Raw genomic sequence first — 24,372 nt, forward strand, 5'->3', positions numbered from 1 at the left:
TCCATCAATCCTTTGCTCCGGACCTCATCAGGTTCAGAGCACACCTGACCTTCTGGTTTGTAGGACATGAGCACGTGAAAAAGCATCCCTCGATGTCACATATACACCTCATGGCTATGATTGGGTCCTGAATCCCATCGAAAATTAGGGGCTTTGTGTTATCGAAGTCCCGGTAATAAAAAGCCCGACCTGTGCCTGTACTTGTAGCTGCTACGATTGCGGAGTTTACGGTGGAAGTCGTCTCAACTATGGTTGCGTAACGCACATCAAAGTACTCAACCATAACAGTCTTAATAGACCCAAACATCTCCGATAACTGATCTCGGAAAAGTATAGCAACCTCTTCATGCAGGATCTCCCTAATCCTGGCGTCCAACTCATCTGGCCCCATCTGCACAATAGTCTCGAGCTCTGCTAGTCTACCCTGACCGCCATCTCCTGATCCCGATCCGGATCCGGTCACAAATCGCCTCGTAACCACCATGCTAAAAATATACTAGGAAGATATCAGACATTCCATATAATAATCAGGGAATCAACTCCCAACAAAGCACTAGGAGTTGTGACTTCCTTGCTACACGTATGGGTCCTATGCTTTCGGTAGTACGGGCCCATACTACCTTCAACACCTACCCATATTTGTCTCAAGGATCATCATAACTCCCTAACAATATACATAAGCATAGGAGAGCACTCAATCCTCACTCCTAAAGGAAGGCTAAACATCTCACAACCAGCTGACTGACCCCGCACAACTCATCAATGAAACTTCAACCAACCCTGCAACACTCGTGTATGCTAGCCATATAGAACGCTGGACCCTATAGACATTTGAATATTTGATCCTACCCTAAGCCCTTCATCAAACAAGAACAAGAAATAAGGCCAAACCAAACATTCTCAGGCTATAAGATCTTAAATATGTACAACTATTGTAACAACCCAATTTTCACGCCCAAAAATTTCATTAAAATTAAGTGGTTTGTAAAAGATTTGTAGTAAAACATCATCCGATCATATCATTTCATAAAACATATCTCGTGCCTGAAAAACCAAAACATGAAAATAATAATAATGTCAGAGTATAATCCAAGAACATCTCATAATGCGGAAAACTAAAGTGTGTGTGTGTATGATGTGCCGCTACCATGTCAGTTCCTTCCCCTTCGCTGAAGAGGTACCTGAAACCAAAATTGAAAACTGTAAGCACGAAGCTTAGTGAGTTCCCCCATCGTACCACATACCATACAATCATATCACATACATACTGCCAGACATTTCTAGGGTGCCCGACCTACCCGGTATGGCCATTCTGGGGTGCCGACCTACCCCGTACGACCATTTTGGGGTGCCGACCTACCCATGCGGCCATTATGGGGTGCCGTCCTACCCGTGTCAAGCCATTCTGGGGCACTAACCTACCCATGTCGAGCCACTTTGGGGTGCTGACTACCCTTCGGTCCTAACAACCGAACCTCGGGGACTATTTCACCCCTACTACTACTATCACATATATCATAGCATAATCTATTGTCAGAGATATCTGGGGTGTCCGACCTACCCTTCGGTCCTTGTAACACTGTACAAATTTAAACAATTTTTTTCACATTTTAAAAACCATATAATTTCATTCACATCCACATTTTAAAAAATTGTATCATCATTATCTTAATACAAAACCCCAAGATCAAAACATATGAACTCCAGTGTGCGTGTGTACGAGTCATGCAGGCGCCTTCCCGCGATCATCGCTGGTACCTGAAACACAACACATAACACTGTAAGCATAATTACTTAGTGAGTTCACCAAAATACCACTCTAACACATATTAGCCACTCAAGGCTATAACTCTGTTGACCCTCTGGTCAATGTGTCTCAGTGGAACCTTCCAGTCCCAACTCTCTATGGGCCCTCTGGCCCTAGCTCTATGGACCCATTGGTCCTACTCTGTATACTCTGATTCATGCATATCACATATCATAATAAATCTCAACACATAAATAACATGCAAATGTACTGGCACATAACTCTAAAATACACTGTCACATATCTCTGTACCACACTAGGTAAAGTATAGTGACAAGACTCACCTCAGATGTCTCGGTAAATCTCTGACTCGGTAGAAATACGATATAGCCTCCGCCTAATCACATAAGTAAATATTCGCACAAATATAACTCTCGAGACTAGACTCAACCCTCTCTTGGCACCCTCAGAAGGAAAAAGACCATTTTACCCCTCTTTAGCTCAAAGGCCACATTGTTGACCAAATCCTACAAGTCAACAAAAGTCAATGGTTAAACTTTGACCCGACTCGTCTAGTGCACTTGGGCGACTCGGCGAGTCTACATGTGTCCACTAACTCTCTAGTCTCGCTTGGCACGTCGAGTTCCTCCCCTTGCTCGACGAGTCACACCTGGCATGAATCGCGGGGCCACCCCGACTCAACTCGTCGAGTCTCATGATCAACTCGGCGAGTTCCGCTATGAACTCCAGTCCTCTAATCCCCCTCTGACTCACTGAGTTATTCCCCCAACTCAGCAAGTCCACTCGCTGAGTGATTTACGGGAAACCCTAACCTTACTCGCCGAGTCTGCCCTTGGACTCGGCGAGTTCATGCCATGCACAAACTTAAATGGCCTCTTGAGGTCAGATCTGTTCCTTGGATCCATAGATCTGACCTCCCCAACCCTGATAAACACGTAAAGTTCGAATCTTGACACTTATGGGACGTCTAGGAGGCTTCACTTGGTGATTTAGCCCTAAAAGTAACATCCTTAGCTCAACACTTCCATAGCTCAACATAAAGCAAGCTGAGATAAGCTCTTTAGACCACTATGGGTCTAGATCTGAAGTATCAAAGTGAATAGGGGCCATATCCTCATAATTTTCTTCCAATAAAGGTCATAAAACTCTACATCTATGGATTCCTTCAACAAAACAGATAAAGGGGTGATATAATACCTCAAAGATGAAGTCTCTTGCTCGAAATCCATAGATGCACAACCTCCTTGGTCCCCTCTAAGCTGGAAACACCTCCTTCTTGCAAGAATCAACCACAAAGATCAAGAAATGGCTCCTATCCTCTCACTAACGCTCTAGCTCCTTTAGGGATTCTCTTTGGGGTTTGGCAGCCGCAAATGACGGCCCTAAGGACCTTTAAATAGGTCCTAAACCTAGGAAATTAGGGTTTCATTAAACAGCATGGACTCGCCGAGTCCACTCATGAACTCGCTGAGTCCAACCATGAGCCCGGATAAGAATCCGCGACCCTAATCGGCGAGTCTAAGCACCAACTCGCCGAGTCCCTTCACATCCTCCAAAAATAAAAGAATAGAATAATATACCTGGAATCTGGATGTTATAGGTCCTAAGAACCGAATCTCGGGGACTCTTCCCCCTCCTACTACCTCTATCTCATGTAACATATCATGCTAGCAGCTAAACATGTCATAACATACTATTAGGCATATCTGGGGTGCCTAACCTACCCTTTGGTCCTAACAACCAAACTCTATCACTATCACATACCATATCACGCTAGCATATAACATATCAGGTAGTAACAACACAGATGAGTATCACAAAGACAAATATTTAGCATACGATCCCTACTGGTGGGCCGACATTGTGGCCGTAGACCCACTATTACTGGAAGGTAACTCACCTCGTAGTAGCTGCTGAACTGTGCGGGAATCCTCTGACTGCTGTTGCTGCTGCTCCGGAAATCCTCCGTCTAAAATTCCCACAAAACACTTAATTAGAAACTGACATCTACTCTTAGGGTAAAATGACCATTTTACCCCTGACCAGGTCAAAGGCAACTTCTAGTTGACCTGACTCGCCGAGGTGGCTCGCCAACTCGCCGAGTCCCTATCCTTCCATTAGACCTCATACCCATCTCTACTCGTCGAGTTAGGCGATGACTCGACGAGTTTTCCTTCTAAATGAACATCAACTGAATCCTCATCCGACTCGCCGAGTTGTATGAACAACTCGTCGAGTTCATCATCAACTGATACTCCGGTCCTGCCCTTGACTCGCCGAGTTTTATGAACAACTCGTCGAGTCCATCTTCATCCTTAAGAAGATTGCCTTGGACTCGCCGAGTCTGTTCATGCACTCGCCGAGTCCCATAAATTTTCAGAACAATGGCTTAGTCCAGAACGTTGGGTCACCCCTTGGGACCCCCTTAAAACCTTTCCACACTCAACTGGGTCCTTATGACCCTCAACTGATATAGGAAAGAACCTTGGACTCGCCGAGTCCAAGAACGGACTCGAGTTGGTCACAACCACTCACTAAATCTTCGCTTTCTGATGTACAACACTTGATCAAAATGTAGATCTATGCTTCTACAAACGATCTAGCACGTAAAGCTACAACCTTTACGTGTTTGCATGGGACTTTAAGCTCAAAAGGTCCTAAAACAAGCTCTCACAATGCATGGGGCCTTCCTTGAGTGCAAAAGCCACTCCTTTTTGCCTTGTAACCCATCAAAGGACCTAGATCCGAAAGATCAACCTCAAACCATGCTTGCAATCATGGTTGGTGACCAAAATGGCTTATAAAAGCCCTAAAACTCAATAAAATGGGATCTATCAAAAGTGCAAGCAAGGTATAGACTTTATACCTTCTGAAGTCAGCAAATATGCTCAAAACCGAATCCTTCTAGCCTCCTCTTGATCCTTCAAGCTTTTCCTTCCTTCCTTCCTTGGATCATAAAGGCACCAAAATCACTCCAAACAGGGTCTACTCGCCGATTCCGGGACTCGACTCGCCGAGTCCACAACTTAACTCTGCACCTCATCCCGCTTCTACTCGGCGAGTTGGTCCTTCAACTCACCGAGTCCAAGACCAAATGCAAAATATTAAAAGATTTAATCAAAAGAACACGTACCAAGAACCAGGTGCTACAAATCTCCCCCACTTATTTTAGACTTCGTCCTCGAAGTCTGCTGCTAGATTCTGAAATAGCTCGGGGTAGTGCTCCATCATCTCATCTACCGGCTCCCAAGTCCACTCCTTCCCCTTTCGGTGTTGCCATTGCACCTTCACGAGTTCTACTCTTTTGTTCCTCGGAGCCTTCGACTTCTAGTCAGGGATCGCTACAGGCCGCTCGATGTAATTCAGGCTTACATCAACCTGAATGTCCTCCAAGGGTACCACTGCTGAGTCGTCCACCAGGCACTTTCGCAACTGAGAAACATGGAAAGTGTTGTGTATCTGACTGAGTTCGGCTGGCAAATCTAGCCTATATGTCACCTTGCCCACCCAGGCTATAACCCTGAACGGTTCAATATATCTTGGGCCCAACTTGCCCCGCTTCCTGAATCGAATGACACCTTTCCAAGGCGTCACTTTCAGGAGAACCATATCTCCGACCTGGAACTCCAGGTCGGATCGACGCTTATCGGCATAAATTTTCTGCCGACTCTGAGCAGTCTGAAGCCTGCTCCGAACCTGTTGAATCTTCTCTGTCGTCTCGAGCACTACTTCGGTGCTCCCCATGACCCTCTGGCCAACCTCGCCCCAGCATATCAAGGTCCTGCACCTCCTCCCATACAACATCTCGAAGGGAGGACGGTCGATGCTCGCATGATATCTATTATTATACGAAAACTCTACGAATGGAAGGTAGGTATCCCAGCTACCTCTGAAGTCTAAAACACATGCCCGTGGCATGTCCTCTAGAGTCTGGATGGTCCACTCGCTCTGGCCATCCGTCTGCGGGTGAAAGGCGGTGCTGAAATGCAGATGAGTACCCAAATCTTCGTGGAATTTCTTCCAAAACCTGGATGTGAACCGCACATCCCTATCTGAAATCACTGAAACTGGCACTCCGTGCCGGGCCACCACCTTTCTGATATAGATATCGGCCAATTTCTCGGCCGAGATGCTCTCCTGAATTGGGATAAAGTGGGCGCTCTTGGTTAATCGATCGACGATGATCCATATCGAATCCACTCCCCGCGCGGTCCTGGGAAGCTTGGTGATAAAATCCATCGTAATATCCTCCCATTTCCACAGCGGGATATCCAACGGTTGCACCTTTTCGTGTGGTCTCTGATGCTCGGCGTTGACCTTCCTGCAGGTCAAGCACCGCTCCACGTACCATGCCACATCCCTCTTCATGCAGGGTCACCAATTGTCCAGACGAAGATTCGTATACATCTTCGTCGCCCCGGGATGAATGGAGAATCAGGATTTATGTGCCTCTTCCATCAAGATCTGGCGTACGCCTCCAAGGTATGGCACCTACACCCTATGGTGTAATGTCAATAATCCCCTGCTGTCATAGTCGAAGGAGGAAACCTGGCCCACTATGCGCTCACTCTTCTGATGTTCCTCCTTCATGGCCTCATGCTGAGCCTCCCGAATCCGCTCTAACATCGGAGTCACCACTGTCATCCGCATGCAGATATCCCTGATCGGCGCCGCCCTGTGGCTAAGCGCATCGGCCACCACATTGGCCTTACTCGGGTGATAAAGGATCTCACAATCGTAATCCTTTACCACATCCATCCACCGAAGCTGCCTCATGTTTAGATTCGGCTGATCCATGAGGTACCACAAACTCTTATGGTCCGTGTAAAATGGTATATCGAACCTCATAAAGGTAATGACGCCAAATCTTGAGGGCGAACACAATAGCCCCCAGCTCCAAGTCATGCGTCGAGTAATTCGTCTCGTGAGGCTTCAGCTGCCTCGACGCGTAGGCGATGACATGCCCTCTCTGCATCAACACCGCGCCCAAACCTGAGATGGACGCATCGCAGTACACAAAAAAATCCTCCATGCCCTCTGACAGGGCTAAGATTGGCGCCTTGCACAATCTCTGTCTCAGTGTCTCGAACGCTGCCTGCTGCTCAGGCCCCCAACGAAAGACCATGGCCTTCCTTGTTAGCCTGGTCAATGGAACGACTATCTTGGAAAAATCCTGGATGAATCTCCGATAATAGCCCGCAAATCCCAGGAAACTCCGAATCTCAGATGGAGACTTCGAAACCTCCCATCTCATCACGGCCTCCACCTTGGCCGGGTCTACCGAAATCCCGTTCTGGTTGACAAGGTGCCCCAGAAACTGCACCTCGAGCAACCAAAACTCACATTTGGAGAACTTGGCATACCAGCTCTCCCTCCTCAAAGTCTCAAGCACCTCCCGCAGGTGCTCCTCGTGCTCCTCCTGCGTCTTGGAATAAACCAAGATATCATCAATAAACACTATGACTGACCGGTCTAACATCGGTCTACACACGCGGTTCATGAGGTCTATGAACGCGGCAGGAGCATTAGTGAGCTCAAAGGGCATCACCACAAACTCGTAGTGGCCATAGCGCGTACGGAACGGAGTCTTCTGCACATCCTCCTCTCTGACCCTCATCTGATGATATCCTGAACACAGATCAATCTTGGAGAACCAAGATGCTCCTTATAGCTGGTCAAAGAGGTCATTAATCCTCGGGAGTGGGTAACGGTTCTTCACCGTTACCTTATTCAGCTCCCTATAGTCTATAAACATACGATGCGACCTGTCCTTCTTCTTCACAAACAGAATCGGGGCTCCCCAAGGCGAACTACTTGGCCTGATAAATCCCTTGTCTAGCAACTCCTGCAGCTGCGTAGACAACTCCTGCATCTCGAGAGGAGCCAATCGATAGGGTGCCTTGGCGATCGGAGCCGCACCAGGGACTAGGTCGATCCTGAACTCCACCTGGCACTCCGGAGGTATCCCAGGTAGCTCCTCGGGGAATATGTCTACGGACTCTCGTACTACGGGCACCTCGCCCACCGTCGCTCTACCTGCCTCCCGGGTATCCATAACATACGCAACATAACATATGCAACCATGCTACAGGTAACGCCTAGCTCTCACTACTAAACATAGGGGTGGTCCTCGCTGTGGCCTCTCGCCATGAATCACCAGCTCTCCCCCACTTGGGGTCCTGATTCGCACCAACTGTTGCGCGCAGTCGATCACTGCCCCATTGGGGTTTAGCCAATCCATACCGATAATAACCTTGTTCCCCCGCAAAGGTATGGGAACCAGATCCACCAGATAACGCTCCTCAAATAACCTCAGCACACAATCTCGAAACATCGTCGATGCTCGCACCAAACGGTCATCTACAATCTCTATGTCTATAGGGCAATCCAACATGCCTGAAGACTCGGAAAATCTCTTGCTGAGCGTGAGAGAAACAAACGATCGGGTAGCACCCGAATCAAACAATACCTGAACTAGGATACCGTTCACATGGAACGATCCTAAACAGAGCACATACATAACATATCAAAATCACAGCAGTATATCATAACAACATAAATAAGAAGTCATACTCGTCACCACATCGGGTGCAGCGCGTGCCTCCTCGGTAGTCAACTGGAATGCCCAGTTCCTCACCACTGGAGCCTCTGCCTTGCTCTGTCGGCTATCAGTGATCCGCAGGGTCGCTGGAGCTGGCGCCTTCACTGGCGCTGATGTTGCTGTCAACTGGGGGCAATTGGCCTTCTTGTGGCCCCTCTGGTTGTAGTGGAAACACAGCAACTCAGACATCTGAATAACCGGTGCAAGGGCCGTACAATCCCTGCTAAAATTCCCCGTCTTGCTGCACTTGTAGCAGTCCGGCGATCCCAGTCTACACACACCCTCATGTGGCCTGCCGCATTTCCTGCAGCGACCCGGTCCTGACTGGCCTTTCGGCCTACCATCTGATCTTTTGGGCTTCTTTCCTGAAGCCCCAATTGACTGCCCTTCCTCTACTTTCCTCTTCCGGACATGCTCCAGATCGATCTCCCTCTCCCTTGCCCTGGCAATCACGGACTCCAGGGTAGGGCAAGCTGAAAAGCTGACATGCTCTCGGATGTCAGCCCGTAGCATGTAATGGTAGCGGGTCCTCCTCATATCCTCATCCCCCGCATATTGGGGCACTAACAACGCCCTCTCATGGAACTTGGCGGTGATCTCCGCCACAGTCTCCGTCGTCTGCCTCATATCTAAAAACTCCCTGGCCAGCTGCTGAAGCTCGACAGCTGGCGCAAACTCTACCCAGAACCTGGTCACAAAGTCCGACCAGGTCATAGCCTCAACAACCGAGGCTCCTAATGAGTCACTGACGGACTCCCACCAATCTCTAGCTTGGTCTCGTAAACATCCTGTTGCATATCTCACCTTCGACCCCTCGGGGCAGAAGCTGGTCAGCTGTGTAGACTCAATGTCCACAATCCATCGTATGGCAGCAATGGGGTCCTTCTCCCCATGGAAATCCGGCGCACCACTGCTTCTGAAGTCCTTAAAGGACAGTGTGCGAGATCCTGACTGGCCGAATGCCATGTCACTCCTGAACGCCCTGAGGTGGTCCTCCATCAGCTCAACTATCCCTTCCTTGATCGACCCGGAAATGATGGGGGTCGACTCAAGGATGCCTCTGGTGATCTCAGACGCGATGAACTCGCGTAGCCTCTCATCTACTGGCTCGGAACCTGATCCCGAACCCGATCCCTCTCCAAAACTGCCAACTGCTGGCCTCTGACGTAGTACCACCATCATGCAATACATACATGCAACTATTAGTGATACTGATACCTCTAAAGGGATCACATCTATTACAAGTTCCAAGGTCTTGTCTTAGCCTTCCTTAATTCGGGTACGGATCGTCTGCTTTCAGTAGTACGGGCCCATACTACCTTCCACATCTATCCGTACCTTCCTCAAGGACTGCCTTGACTCCACCAGATCCCTTTTACCACTGCTGATCTCTGCTACTCTTATCCTAAGCTTACCCTAGGAAACCTCTGACTCCACCCAACCCAGTCCTCAGCTGCTGAACGTCTCTTTGTAATGCCAATTAGCCATTACTTGAATACAATCACATGAAACGAGGCTCGGATCATCCTTCGAGTAAGGGACTCATCCTTACAACGGTTAGGACTCAAACAAGAGCTACGGAATAGGGTCAAATCCAACACTCTGAGATTATTCAACCCTAATCACATGTGACTTTAACGTATTTACCTAACAGCTAACTCCCATCACTCAAAGCCCACATAGCACAAAGCAAACAACATTCGGACAAAAAGGGAACGATCTCAAGCAACTCTATCCTCATATCAGGAACTGCACTAGCATACAATGCTAAGCTCATACTATCAGGCATAACATGGACAGGCTACCTACTGCTGTCTACTCAATTCTAGCATGCGACTCTCATAAACTGAAGCACATAAAGCAGGCACATAAGGCATCACTCCTAGATCCTTAGTCCTATTCTAGCATGCTGTTCTACTGAAACTGATAAACGTAACATAAGCTTGTATGGGTACTTTGGGGAATACTTACTTGAGCTTGGCCGGTCGCGCACATCACACACTCGCTCTTTCAAAAAAAAAACTCTTCTGTTTTGTTCTTTAGAAAACCACTTTCTTATAAAATCTTTTGATCCCTCGGTTTGAGTCCAGACGCCCCCGAAGGTGAGTCCGAATCCCTCAAACCAGGGCTCTGATACCAACTTGTAACGACCCAATTTTCATGCCCACAAATTTCATTTAAAGTAAGTGGTTTGTAAAACATTTGTAGTAAAACATCATCCGATCATATCATTTCATAAAACATATTTCGTGTCTGAAAACCCAAAACATGAAAATAATAATAATGTCAGAGTATAATCCCAGAACATCTCATAATGCGGAAAACCAAAGTATGTGTGTATGATGTGCCGCTACCACGCCAGCTCCTTCCCCTTCGCTGAAGAGGTACCTGAAATCAAAACTGAAAACTGTAAGCACGAAGCTTAGTGAGTTCCCCCATTGTACCACATACCATACAATCATATCACATACATACTTCCAGGCATTTCTGGGGTGCCCGACCTACCCGGTACGGCCATTCTGGGGAGCCGACCTACCCGTACGACCATTCTGGGGTGCCGACCTACCCGTGTCAAGCCATTCTGGGGCGCTGACCTATCCATGTCGAGCCATTCTGGGGTTCTGACTACCCTTCGGTCCTAACAATCGAACCTCGGGGACTATTTCACCCCCTACTACTACTATCACATATATCATAGCATAATCTATTGTCAGACATATCTGGGGTGTCCGACCTACCCTTCGGTCCTAACAACCAAATCTCGGGGACTCTTCCCCTCCTACTACCTTTATCTCATGTAACATATCATGCTAGCAGCTAAACATGTCATAACATACTGTTAGGCATATCTGGGGTGCCTAACCTACCCTTCGGTCCTAACAACAGAACTCTATCACTATCACATACCATATCACGCTAGCATATAACATATCAGGTAGTAACAACACAGATGAGTATAACAAAGACAAACATCTAGCATACGATCCCTACTGGTGGGCCGACATTGTGGCCGTAGACCCACCGCTACTAGAAGGTAACTCACCTCGTAGTAGCTGCTGAACTGTGCGGGAATCCTCTGACTGCTGCTGCTGCTGCTCCGAAAATCCTCCGGCTAAAATTCCCACAAAACACTTAATTAGAAACTGACATCTACTCTTAGGGTAAAATGACCATTTTACCCCCTGACCAAGTCAAAGTCAACTTCTAGTTGCCCTGACTCGCCGATTTGGCTCGCCAACTCGCCGAGTCCCTATCCTTCCATTAGACCTCATACCTGTCTCTACTCGTCGAGTTAGGCGATGACTCGACGAGTTTTCCTTCTAAATGAACATCGACTGAATCCTCATTCGACTCGCCGAGTTGTATGAACAACTCGTCGAGTTCATCATCAACTGATACTCAGGTCCTGCCCTTGACTCGCCGAGTTGTATGAACAACTCCTCGAGTCCATCTTCATCCTTAAGAAGATTGCCTTGGACTCGCCGAGTCTGTTCATGCACTCGCCGAGTCCCATAAATTTCCAGAACAATGGCTTAGTCCAGAACGTCGGGTCACCCCTTGGGACCCCCTTAAAACCTTTCCACACTCAAATGGGTCCTTATGACCCTCAACTGATATGGGACAGAACCTTGGACTTGCCGAGTCCAAGAACGGACTCGTCGAGTTGGTCACAACCACTCACTGAATCTTCGCTTTCTGATGTACAACACTTGATCAAAATGTAGATATATGCTTCTACAATCGATCTAGTACGTAAAGTTACAACCTTTATGTGCTTGCATGGGACTTTAAGCTCAAATGGTCCTAAAACAAGGTCGCACAATGCATGGGGCTTTCCTTGAGTGCAAAAGCCACTCCTTTCTGCCTTGTAACCCCTCAAAGGACCTAGATCCGAAACATCAACCTCAAACCATGCTTGCAATCATGGTTGGTGACCAAAATGGCTTAGAAAAGCTTTAAAACTCCACAAAATGGGATCTATCAAAAGAGCAAGCAAGGTATAGACTTTATACCTTCTGAAGTCAGCAAATATTCTCAAAACCAAATCCTTCTAGCCTCCTCTTGATCCTTCAAGATTTTCCTTCCTTCCTTGGATCACAAAGGCACCAAAACCACTCCAAAAGCCTTAGATCGCTTCAATAACGGCTAGGGTTTGCTATGGGGGTCTTCTGGGAGCAAATGGGACTAAGGAGGCCGAGTTAAGGTGTTTAAATAGAGTGCAAACCCTCAGATTAGGGTTTTTGCCCAAACAGGGTCTACTTGCCGAGTCCGGGATTCGACTCGTCGAGTCCACAACTTAACTCAACGCCTCATCCCGCTTCTACTCGGTGAGTTGGTCCTTCAACTCGCCGAGTCCAAGACCAAATGCAAAATATTAAAAGATTTAATCAAAAGAACACGTACCAAGAACCAGGTGCTACAACTATGATGCATGCACTACGCAACTACAGTAATGGTGTCAATTTCATAAAAGGGAAACCCTAGGCTATCAGGCATCGTATAATCATGTAATTCCTGAAGATCCCTAGCCTATCACTAGCATGCTATTCTAACATATCACAATATCAAATAACCATACGGTATTTTGGGGTCTACTTACTCCCTCCGGTTGATCGTACACTTCACATCCTGCTTTAGTATTTTGAAAACCATTTGAAAATCATTTTGAAAATCTTTTCCTTTAGTTTGAGACTGGATTCACCAATTCACTCAAACCAAGGCTCTGATACCAACTTGTAACATCCATAAAATTCATAAAAATTTTAAAACTTTTTCAAGCATCCAAAAACCATTACTTATTACAAAATGTTTTCAAAATAGTTTCATATCAGAGTATCCTAGAATTCAAAATCATAAAATGTGAGGAGGTGCACGATCAATCCTTCTCCTTCTCGTGGTCATTTGAAGTACTTGAAACAAAATCCAAAATAGTAAGCCCGAAGCTTAGTGAGTTCCCCCAAAATACCAACGTCATACAAACCAAGACAATATCATAACAAACAACATACATATAGAGTCTATAGTGTGACTGGACCGCCCACAACGGGCGTTCAGACTGTCTGGCCCACACTCAAAGCCTTCAACATGTCTGGTCCGCCCTACCGGGCGTTCAGCTTGTCTGGACCGTTCTCCGGGCCCTCGGCCTGACTGGTACGCCCCATTGGGCCTTCAGTCTACCCGGTCCGCCATGGGTATGTTTGCATAGAGCACCAAGCAGGACCGCCTCAACCCACCCCCAAACACACAATCAATCACGTAGATATCAAACGCTAGCTAGCATGTACAAACAGTCAGACAGATCTAACAAATTGCTAATCAAAGCAACATCCTATATACCATGATACCAACCTAACAGGTCACTAAGCATAACATCATCCTATATACCAGGATACTGATCTAACAAATCACTAAGCATATCATCATGCGATAACCAGGATGACAATTCAAAAAGGGCCAACATTGGTGCCTTCGACCCTGTTAGTATAGTGAGGAAAACTCACCTCACAAGTAGTGTTGAACCGATAAATTGTATCCCAACTCACAGCTCCAAACTCAACTTCCTGTAACCACCATATGATTGATTCCATTAGATTCCCAATTTACCAAAATACCCCATAAGTCAAACTTGGTTAGCCATGGTCAAAGTCAAACTCAACGGTCAAGGTCAACAGTCCATGTTGACCCAACTCGTTGAGTGCATCTATTGACTTTTTGAGTTCCTTCATATCACCGAAGATCACGAAAAGCTTGAGTAACTCACCAAATTGACAGAGCAACTCGTCGAGTTCTTCAGTGTCCAAAAAATCAGGGAAAACCCAACCAAATCGTCGAGTCATCTCATCAACTCGTCGAGTTCACTCGATATCCAGAAAGTAGGAAACCCTACCCAACTCGTCGAGTTGGCTAAGAAACACGTCGAGTTTTCCTATCTTAAGGTATCCAACCTTTTGTAGTTGACTCCAAGGCCCCAAACTACAGATGTAGGCTCTTAGGACTGAGATACCACAGAAAGTTGCTAAATTTACGTGCATGCAAAGCATCAAAGGGATTAAATCACTAAAACTAAGCTTAATAAGAGGTTTAGGGCATGGAGGAGGTCCAAGACTAGATAAAGTGGGCAACTTTATGTCCATGGAGGCCTAGAGGTGTCCAGATCTGAAACCACCTCCTCATGACAAGCTCAAATCCGTGAATGACTCCATTTTGCACCAAAAATGACCATATAGTTTCATAAGAGGAGATCTAAACAATAAAAGGTCACGGTATAGACTTTATACCTCAAGAGGGTTGCCAAAACAAAGTAGATGTTGGATCTACTACTTATCCCTTTACTCCAACCTCTTCAAGCTTTAAGTTCCTTCACAACCACACCAAATTACTCTCCAAAGCTCTCACACACACTCAAGACGGTATAAGGCCTGAACTAGGATTTCTCTGGACGATAAGGTGGTAAGGGAGGCCGATGAGGGGACTTAAGTTCCTTTAAATAGGGTACAAACCCTAAAAATTAGGGTTTTCATGCACAACCTCAACTCGTCGAGTTGGGGTCCTCCAACTCGTCGAGTAGGTTCCATAAACCACGCGACCTCAATAGTTTTTACACGACGAGTTAGGGCCTTTAACTCGTCGAGTAGGTCTTAAGTGATGTATAAAAATTCTTGAAATTCATACCTGGGAGTCAGGGTGTGACAATAATGCTCATCTGGAGTCCTAAACTTTTGAGCCGACGAAAGCCATTTTATTACTGACGAAGGAAAAAAAAACAGTTGCAAAGAAGCAGTGTGAGATTTGCTTGAAGACTGAACATCCCACTGACATGTACCCATTACTGCAAGAGGATATGGCTCCAGTAAAAGCTGTCGGAGGATACCAACAACAGAAAAAATTTAATCAGCCTCCAAATTTTTCTCTGAACGGGAATTATCAACAATGGCAACAATTTCAACATCCTCCGGGTTTTCAACAGCATCCGAATTATCAACATAACTTTTAGAATCACCATCAACAAAATTATCAGAGTCCGAACTTTCAGAATCAGTCTCCAAATCATCAGTCCAGTAGTTCCAGTGTTGCCTTCGAAGCTATTGTAAAGAGTATTTCCACAAGCACCAAAGCATTCCAGAACGAAACCATAGCTAGTATCAAGAATCTGGACCAACAAGTGTCTCAATTTTCCACTTTTATGGGTCGGCTGGAATCTCAAGGAAAGTTATCGAGGCACACTAAAAACAATCCAAAGCACAATGTGAGTACTTTTTCCTGGAGAAGTAGGAAAATATATGAAGGCCCAAGCTGTAATATCCCAACATACGGTCCCACAAATTTCATTTTAAATTAGGTAAAATAGTATTTCCAAATATCATTTATACATTTCAAAAAAACCAATCTATCAAATGTCATAGAATTAGAGTAAAGTATCATATGCGGAATCCCTATGGTGTGTGTGATGCAGTCAACCCGAGCTCTCGCCCCTTGGAACCAGAAGTACCCGAAACACAAACTGAAAACTTTAAGCACAAAGCTTAGTGAGTTTCCCCAAGTACCACATACCATACATAATATAACATGCAATGAGCCCCGCCCGACATCGGACCCCACTCGGCATCGAGCCGTGCTCGGTAATAGTTCGGTCCCCGCCCAACATACATATATCATATAATAAGTAATCACACACATGCAATAATCACAAAGATACATAACATACAATTGATCATCGGGCCCCGCCCGACATCGGGCCCTAACCCGACAAGCATATAAACACAAAACACATGCAAGAGTCACGAAGACAACTAACATAATAACATACATAACATGGGCCAGAATTGGTGCCTTCGACCTGCCAAACCCAATGAGGAAGACTCACCTCGAATGCTGAACAATAGCTGAATAGGTACCAGCTCCGAATATCAGCTCTACTCAACCCCTAAACAGAAACAATTTCTTAGATACGACTATAAATGCCCCAATACCCCTTATAGGTCAAACTTGGTCAAAGACAAAAGTCCAAATGTCAAAAAGTCAAGGTCAATTGTCCCTGTAGACCCCACACACCGTGTTATCCTTCAACACACCATGTTTCTTTACCAAGTTCGGATCGGGGAAAACCAAGCCAACATGCCGAGTTCACTTAAATTCCAACAACTTAATGCATTAAGCTATTTTCAACGAATCCAAGAGTTCTAAAACTCAGATCTCAACCAAAATGATGTCTAGAAGGGTAAAGTTTCTGACTTTACTCCCAGGGACCACCGAAATGGGTCCAAAACCAAAACCCTAGGCTTAAAAGAGCAAGGGATTAATCATTAAGCACTTAATCATCAAAGACATAGCCCCAAACTGCAAATTTGATCCCTTAATGTAACACCTGTTCCAGGTTTTATGTAATTTACATGAATTTTTAGGGTTTGTGCATAGACTCAACGAGTGGATGCCCAGCTCTTCGAGTAGAGGCCATTTCATGGACGCGGGGGCAGGACCTACTCGACGAGTCGAAAGTATCGACTCGGCAACTAGGAGATGAAGAGAGAAAACTGTAATTTTAGGGTTTGCACCCTCTATAATCTCCTTAAGAACCTTGAGGTTGACCTTCCATCAGCCTCCAAACCCTAAGAACGTCTGTGTTAAACCCTAATCCTCATTCTCTTTCATTTTGTGAGCTAGAGTGACTTTTGAAGCTTAAGAAGAAGGTGAAGATCCAGTAAACCATGCCCTCACTCTTGAGCTTGACCATCTTGTAGACTACTGTAAGTCTTCAAGACTCGATTTTTATCTTATAATATGGCTAGATCTTGAGTTTACTCTTCATTTCCTATCCTTCTTGTTAATTGCATGCATGGGGTTCATAAAGTTTGCAACTTTATGGATCTCTAGGGCAAAATGGTCCCAAGGTGAGCTAGATCTAGCCTTTGGTAGAGCAAGGATGCCATGCAAGGATTTTTAGGGCACATTTCCCTTTTTTGGCCATTTTGACCTAAGGACATGCATTGGACATGCATGTCCATAAAGCCTCCATCTTTGGAACATTTTGAGGACTAGAAACTCTTATGGAAAGAAGGGATCCTAGATCCCTAGAGTTTTGGACTTTATGGAAAAGCTTTGAAGCTTTCCAACCTTTGATAAGGGCCTTAGAGCATTTAGAATGGCTCTATGGCTAAATTTAGAAACTTTATACTTCTAGACACCTTAGGGCTTCAGATCCAAGCCATGGAGTCCTTGTATTCGGTGCATCATCATAACAAGCAAACAGGAAGGGGGACTCGACTAGTTGCCCTAGTAACTCGACGATTTGGATTGGCTTTCCCCGCCTTCTGTATATCAAGTGAACTCATCGAGTTGATGAAACAACTCGGCGAGTTGGCTAGGGTTTGACCAGGTTTTCTAGACTCGATAGGAACTCGACGAGTCGCTAAATGCACTCGACGAGTTGAGGTCAACATGGATTGTTGACCTTGACTTTGACCAGGGTTGACTTTGAGGATGATTTTGGGATGATGACAAGTCTATCTTTTGATTCTATAGGCAGTTGAGTTGGAGCCGCACGTGGGACATATCTGATTCTAACTTGTCAGTTCAACATTCGTGAGAGGTGAGTCTTCTCACCATACCAATGGTCTAAGGCACCAAGGCCGACCCATTTTATGTTATGTGGTACACTAGCTGTAGTAGGGATATGTGGTATGATAGTTAGCTTTATGCTAAGTGGTATGCTAATTATTATATGATATTTGTATGGAAGACCCCGGGGGGAGCCCATGGCAGTTAGATATGAGACCATGTGGGGGGCCCATGGAATTCCTAGTTAAAGACCATGTGGGGGATCCCATGGCATGATGGTATAAGACCCTGGGGGAAGCCCACGACATCCTTATATGTTTATGTATGTGTTATGTAGTATGATAGACACTTCTGTGACATATGATATGCTAGTTGTTTATGTATGTTATTGCATGGAAGACCCCGGGGGGAGCCCGTGGCAGTTGGATATAAGATCATGTGGGGGATCCCATGGCATTCCTAGGTAAAGACCATGTGAGGGAGCCCATGACTTGAAAGTATATGACCCTGGGGGGAGCCCACGACATCCTTATATGTTAGTATGCATGGCTTATGTGGTATATGTAGCTTTTATAGCTAATATGATATGTGTTATGTGGATTGTGTGTGGGGTATGCTCTGGGGGGACTCACTAAGCATTAGCTTACAGGTTTTGGATTTGTTTCAGGTACATCTGAGCCCAAGGGCAAGAGAAGGCTTGATGGCGCGGCGTGCACTCTCTCAGGCGTTTTATGGGACACTATGATGTTTTGAAATAACAGTTGTAATTGATATGAGTTTTGAAAACAATTATATTTGGATTTCGTGATTTACGGAGATGTGTTTGGTTAATCAAAAATGAAAATTTTCTTTTGAAAAATTGGGTCGTTACACTTATAGCTGGAATGCATGACTAGGAGAAGCTCAAATGCTCAAAAGGGGCTAAATGAAGGACTTAATGAATACATGAAGCCCTTAAATCCATAAAGATGGCACCTTTATGCCAAAAGAGTTCATGTAGGCCTTACATCTGAAAGAATACGCATTTGGGACGTCCTAATCCCCAACATCAACCAACCATGGATAAAAGTATACAATCTAACCCAAGAAGAGATCTAAGCAACTAACAAGCAAGGTGAGAACTTGATACCTCAAAAACTTGGCAAATAAGATGGTGGTTTTGGATCCAAGACCTCTTCTTCAAGCCAAGCAACTCCTAGCTTCTTTAGCACATTCAAAATGCACCAAAAATGTACATCCAAGGTTCTCCACAAGCCCACACACTCAACAAAGGAAGATGATACTCGATTTTAGGGTTTCTGGATAGAGGAGGCTGGTAAGGAGGCCAGCCAAGGGACTTAAGGTCTTTAAATAGGGTGCAACACCCTAAAAATTAGCGTTTCCTTCCCAGCTACCAACATGATGTGTTGGTTCATTAATCTCCGCGGCCCAAGTCAACTCGACACGCCGAGTTGAGGCTTCCAACATGTTGTGTCCTAAAGAAAAATATAAACAACTGGAAAAATAAGTTCGTACCGGAAACCAAGCATTACACAATCGTATTTGAACCAGAAAAAGAAGCTGAATAATAATATGAAGTTTTGGTTGAAGAAGATGCTAAAAATGAAGTGAAAGAAACCACAATCCCAGACAAGACGAATCTGAAGGAGTATAAGCCAGTTGTACAATTTCCATCATGAATGAAGACTACGAAGCGTGAGTGAGAGGATGAAGACATCATGGAAATTTTTCGTAAGGTTGAGGTAAATCTTCCATTTTTATATTTATAAAACACATCCCTCGTTATGACAATTTTTTAAAAGAATTTGTGTTTCAAAGAAAATATTTAAAACTAACGAAACTTTAAACGTTGGTGAAAACGTTTCAACTATTTTGCAAAAGGGTTTACCTCCAAAGTTGAAGGATCTAGGAGTTTTCTCGATTCCTTGTAAATTTGGTGACCTTAATTTTCCAATATTCATGCTTGATCTTGGAGCTTCGGTCAATGTCCTTCCTTTTTCTAATTTTGAAAAATTTAAATTAGGAACTTTAAAAAAGACCAGGACTATTATCCAGTTGGCCGACCACTCAACAGTACACCCAAAAGGTGTAGTAGAGGATGTTCTTGTCCAAGTGAATAATTTGATCTTTCCTGCTGACTTTTATATTATGGAAATGGGTAATTTGGATATATCATATACAAACTCCATTATTTTAGGTAGGTCATTCAGGAAAACTGCAAAAACGAAAATATATTTTTTCGTGTCACGATTTCAATGGAGTTTGATGAGGAAGTGGTTAATTTTAAAATTAATGATGATGATTTCCCTTCTGATAAATTTTATGTTAGTTATATGGGTACCAACAATCCTTTATCTGAGGACTGTTGAGAGTTTTCTAATTTTCCTGTGCAAGAAAATTTTGTAGACAAAAATTTATCTGGCACATCAGAAGAGCTGGAAAAGGGAAATATTGGGGAAGAAGAAGAGAAAATAGCTTCTGATAAGAAGCTAAATAGAAATAAGCTTGGAGAAGAAAATGAGCATCTGATTTCTATTGAGGAAAAATCATAGAAAAACTGAAAAGAAAATTGCTTTTGGAAAAAGAAAATGAGGGGGAGGTGATTTCTGATACGAATCTGAAAAAAATCTGAAGAAAAGAATGAGAATATTTTTGGAAAGAAGGTGATGAGAAAGAGAAATAAATTCAAAAATCTGAAGAAAAACTTATCTAATAACAATTTGAAGTCTTTTCAGTTTGCTTCACAAGTTCCAGATCCACCAATTTTACCATATTTGAAGGGATCTGCAGTGACAAGGAAAATAATTGAGCTTCAAAGAAGCCCCAACCAAACCAGTTAGCAAATCTGGTTGGGCTAAGTCGAGCCAACGATTTTAAAAATGGGCGGCTTTCCGGCAGGCAACCTGATACGTAATTTTTAGTTTTTATGTTTTCGTTAAAGAGATGGTCGCAGTTCCAAACAAGCTTGGGGAAATCAGAGAATCTTCAATGTTGCTGAAATTCATATTTTTCACCAACATTATCGTCTAAATCAAAATTTCTGCAAATCTATCAGGTACATTCTTTCTTAGCCGCACCCTATTGTTTTTATATGTTTTATTGAGTTGTTCATTACTCTCTAAGCATTAAGGACACTGCATCATTTTAAGCTTGTGGTGGGGGTTAGTGTAAATATTTGCATTTTTTTGTTAAAAATTTTAAAATTTTCAGTTTTTCAGTTAAATTTTTCAAATTTTATTTTCCTTTTTGCATTTTATTTTCTGCATTGCACTTGCATTTAAAAAATTCAGAAAATCCAAAAAAAAATATTTCTTTTTTATTTTCTGCATTCAATAAAGAGAAAGAAAAACCCAAAAAGATTTTATTTCTAGTTATTTTAGTTTTTTTCTGCATAAAAAAATTTTAAACAAAAAAAATCGAATTTTTTTTTTGAATTTTTTTTTACATAAGATGAGGATATATTTACATTCGGTAGCTCTGTAAAGATGAAGTGTGATACGAACCAAAAATAACAATCTCATTAAAATCAATTTTAAAAATTATCATTTCATATTAGAAAGTGCTTTAAATGTTTTCGAAATATGAACCAACATAAGAGTCGGATAATTTTTACAATGGAAGTGTGGGATGGAAAAACAAACAATGTTTTGGAAATAATTTCCTTAAATGCCTTAAAAAGAACATAAATTAAATAACCATTTTCTTTCCATAAAGTACTGAACCCTATAATTTTTGCGCTTTTTAAGGTTGAGAGGGAACTGTTGTTATATCCACATAATTTATTATCATTTTTTGAAATATTGAAGATATGGTGGGCCTCAAAGTAAAATCCACGCCTGATCAATATAAATGTTAGAAATGGTACATCAAGCAACGTGAAGAAATCTGAAATTCAAAGTCAAATCCAAATCAATTTCAAGTCGAAATCAAGAACCAAGCAAAGTTAAATCTGAATAGTTGATCAAGACAAATAAGACATGTTGTATAATGACTTACGTTCCTCGATGGTGGAATCATAGGAATAAGCTTGTATTTTCTGTCCATAATGGAGCTTACTGTGTTTACAGGACGAATTCGGAAAAAATGAGGGGTCAGTCAAGCTAAGTTTGAATTTTCATGATTTTTTTAAATACACTGTTTTCACAAATTTAATTCGGCGTAGAAATTATGTACTCAAGCATGGTTTGACTTACTAAATATGATTTCTGAATCTGCAATAAAGCTATTAGACGGTTGTCTAGGTAGTGATTTCATTGGAGATTCCTCGGTGTGAAATTTGATCATGTGAAGAAAAAAGAGTGAAATATTTTTAGTTCAAGTTTTTAATTTCCTTTATTTTATTCTAAATTCATTTTAGGTCATCTACATATTTCTGTTTGTTTGCAATGTTTATTCTTTTTATTATTTAAGCTTGAGGAGATTTGATAGATGCCATTTTATGCATCTTTTAGGGTAGTTTTTATTAACATTTAGCATCATATTTTGTACATTTGCATGTCATAGTTTAAATAATGTTCAGCTCATGTCATGTGTCAAAATCCTCATATTGCTAGCATTTTTGTGTCGTTTTCAAATAGTTTGAGTAGAGCGGTACTTTGGGAGCAGTTAGATGCATATTTGGAGCCTAAGTGGAGTTGGAACTGAAGAAGGATGTTAAGGAATGACTTGGAATGCATAAACTGAAGAATCACATCCGAAACGAGCTGAAAACCTAAATTTGCGATCGCAGATTTGGCATCTGCGTTCGCATAAATGTGTCAAAGATACGAAAGGTCAAAAAAGCCATCTGGAGAAAAAAAATTGATTTTTGCAATCACATTTTCGTGATGTAGCTCCCGAAACTTCAGAATTAGCATCGTATTTCATTTAATTGCAAATCTGGAAAAAAAATTGAATTTCTGCGATCGCATATCCTATTTATGTGATTGCAGATTCTGTTATCTTGTTCCAGAAGCTTCTGCCTTGCGTATAAATATGGCCCTCATGATCAGATTCGAAGTTTGGACGGTTTCAGGTGATGAAGAACACTTCTAGAGGCGATTTCTAATACTTGTATGTACTTTCTGAAGATCTGAAGGTTGTGAGTCATCTCCTACACTTAGTTTAAAAGATTAATCAGTTCGTTTGTCTTTTTATTAGTTTAGAATCGTTTTTAACCATGCCTGGCTAAAACCCTAGTTTTCAGTTTTGCATTAGACTAGTACTTTTCATGTGATTAGTTATCAAATATGGTTTTCTTTATGTGATTATGTCTAGTTAATTCAGCTTTAAGCTTAATGAATGTTTGATTTTCATTTCTTGCTAGTTTGATCACCTAGCTAGGGTTTTATCATTCCATTTAATCAATTAAAAGAATATGTAATTCTTATTGTCAATTGGCAATAAGTAACAAGTATGAGCTTGGTTTCATGTTTGAGATTTAACTCTGATATAAACTGAAATATCACATCTTGGGTATTGCTAGAAATTTTACACAGATCGTAATGCAACTTTTCTAATCTTAACTAAGAGCTTGTTTAATTAGATAGTAAAAAGTTAGGGTGAACTAAAGAGCTTGTTTTGGTTAATTTAACTAGGTAAAAGAGATTATAGTAGAGTTTATTAGTTTTTTCAGTGCCATCTTAAATAGAACGCATTTTGAATAATTAGATCTAAACTGATTGCATGATTAGGAAAGTCGCAACAAAACTGAAGGTGCCTGATGCAAAAAGGCATTGACTGTTAGGTTGTGTCCCTGAGGATTCGACCATGCTTCCCAGTGCTATCTTTTAGTGCAACCAACAATGAAATATTATTTTCTTAATACGCCCGCAACAACATGTTAACATATAACTTTGGTTGAGATTGTTTATCCTAAATATTCTTCTATCAAAAAGTCATTTTATCGCTTATTCGTCTAGCCCGAATCCGCGGGCGTTAGATATACCCTCTACACATCGCCACTTCCCTATGTGATTGCCCTACCTCTAATCACTTCCATGTGACTACCCCTTTCCCTAACCAGTTAACGGACTTAATTAAAGGAAAGATGACGTTTGAATAGCATGTGAAACATTATAGGTAGAAAGGAAGGAAGTATGAACTCATCTTTTGTATTTCCTTTAATTGGTGGAAGGCGAAGGTGTTAGTGGATGGTGGGGGGTCACAAGAACCGTTACCTAATAGCATCTCCAACCAACCCTCAAATGTATATGTTTCCCCATTTTTTTTGTCTACGTTCTTCAACAATACTACTCCATTTCGAACCAGTTTTTTGAGAAATTAATAGTATTACTCAAAATATAGAGTCACACTATTCATTTCTCAAAATAATAATAATAATAATAATAATAAGTTTCATTTTCAGTTGTTGATTTTAGTCTTCTTTTTTTATACATTTCTATTTTATTTTTATCTATTAGTTATAATTAAAATATGATATTTAATATTTGTAATTACTTATTATATA

At 42.8% G+C, this 24,372-nt stretch overlaps 1 pseudogene; it reads right to left on the reverse strand.

Moving 5' to 3' along the window:
• Positions 1–15,256: 15,256 nt before the first annotated feature.
• Positions 15,257–24,372, reverse strand: part of LOC145075402 (protein FAR1-RELATED SEQUENCE 5-like) — a 107,568-nt pseudogene continuing 98,452 nt past the window's right edge.

This window comes from Lactuca serriola, chromosome 9 (genome assembly GCF_051521515.1).
Source record: "Lactuca serriola cultivar US96UC23 chromosome 9, Lser_US96UC23_V15, whole genome shotgun sequence".
Lineage (NCBI taxonomy): Eukaryota > Viridiplantae > Streptophyta > Magnoliopsida > Asterales > Asteraceae > Lactuca > Lactuca serriola.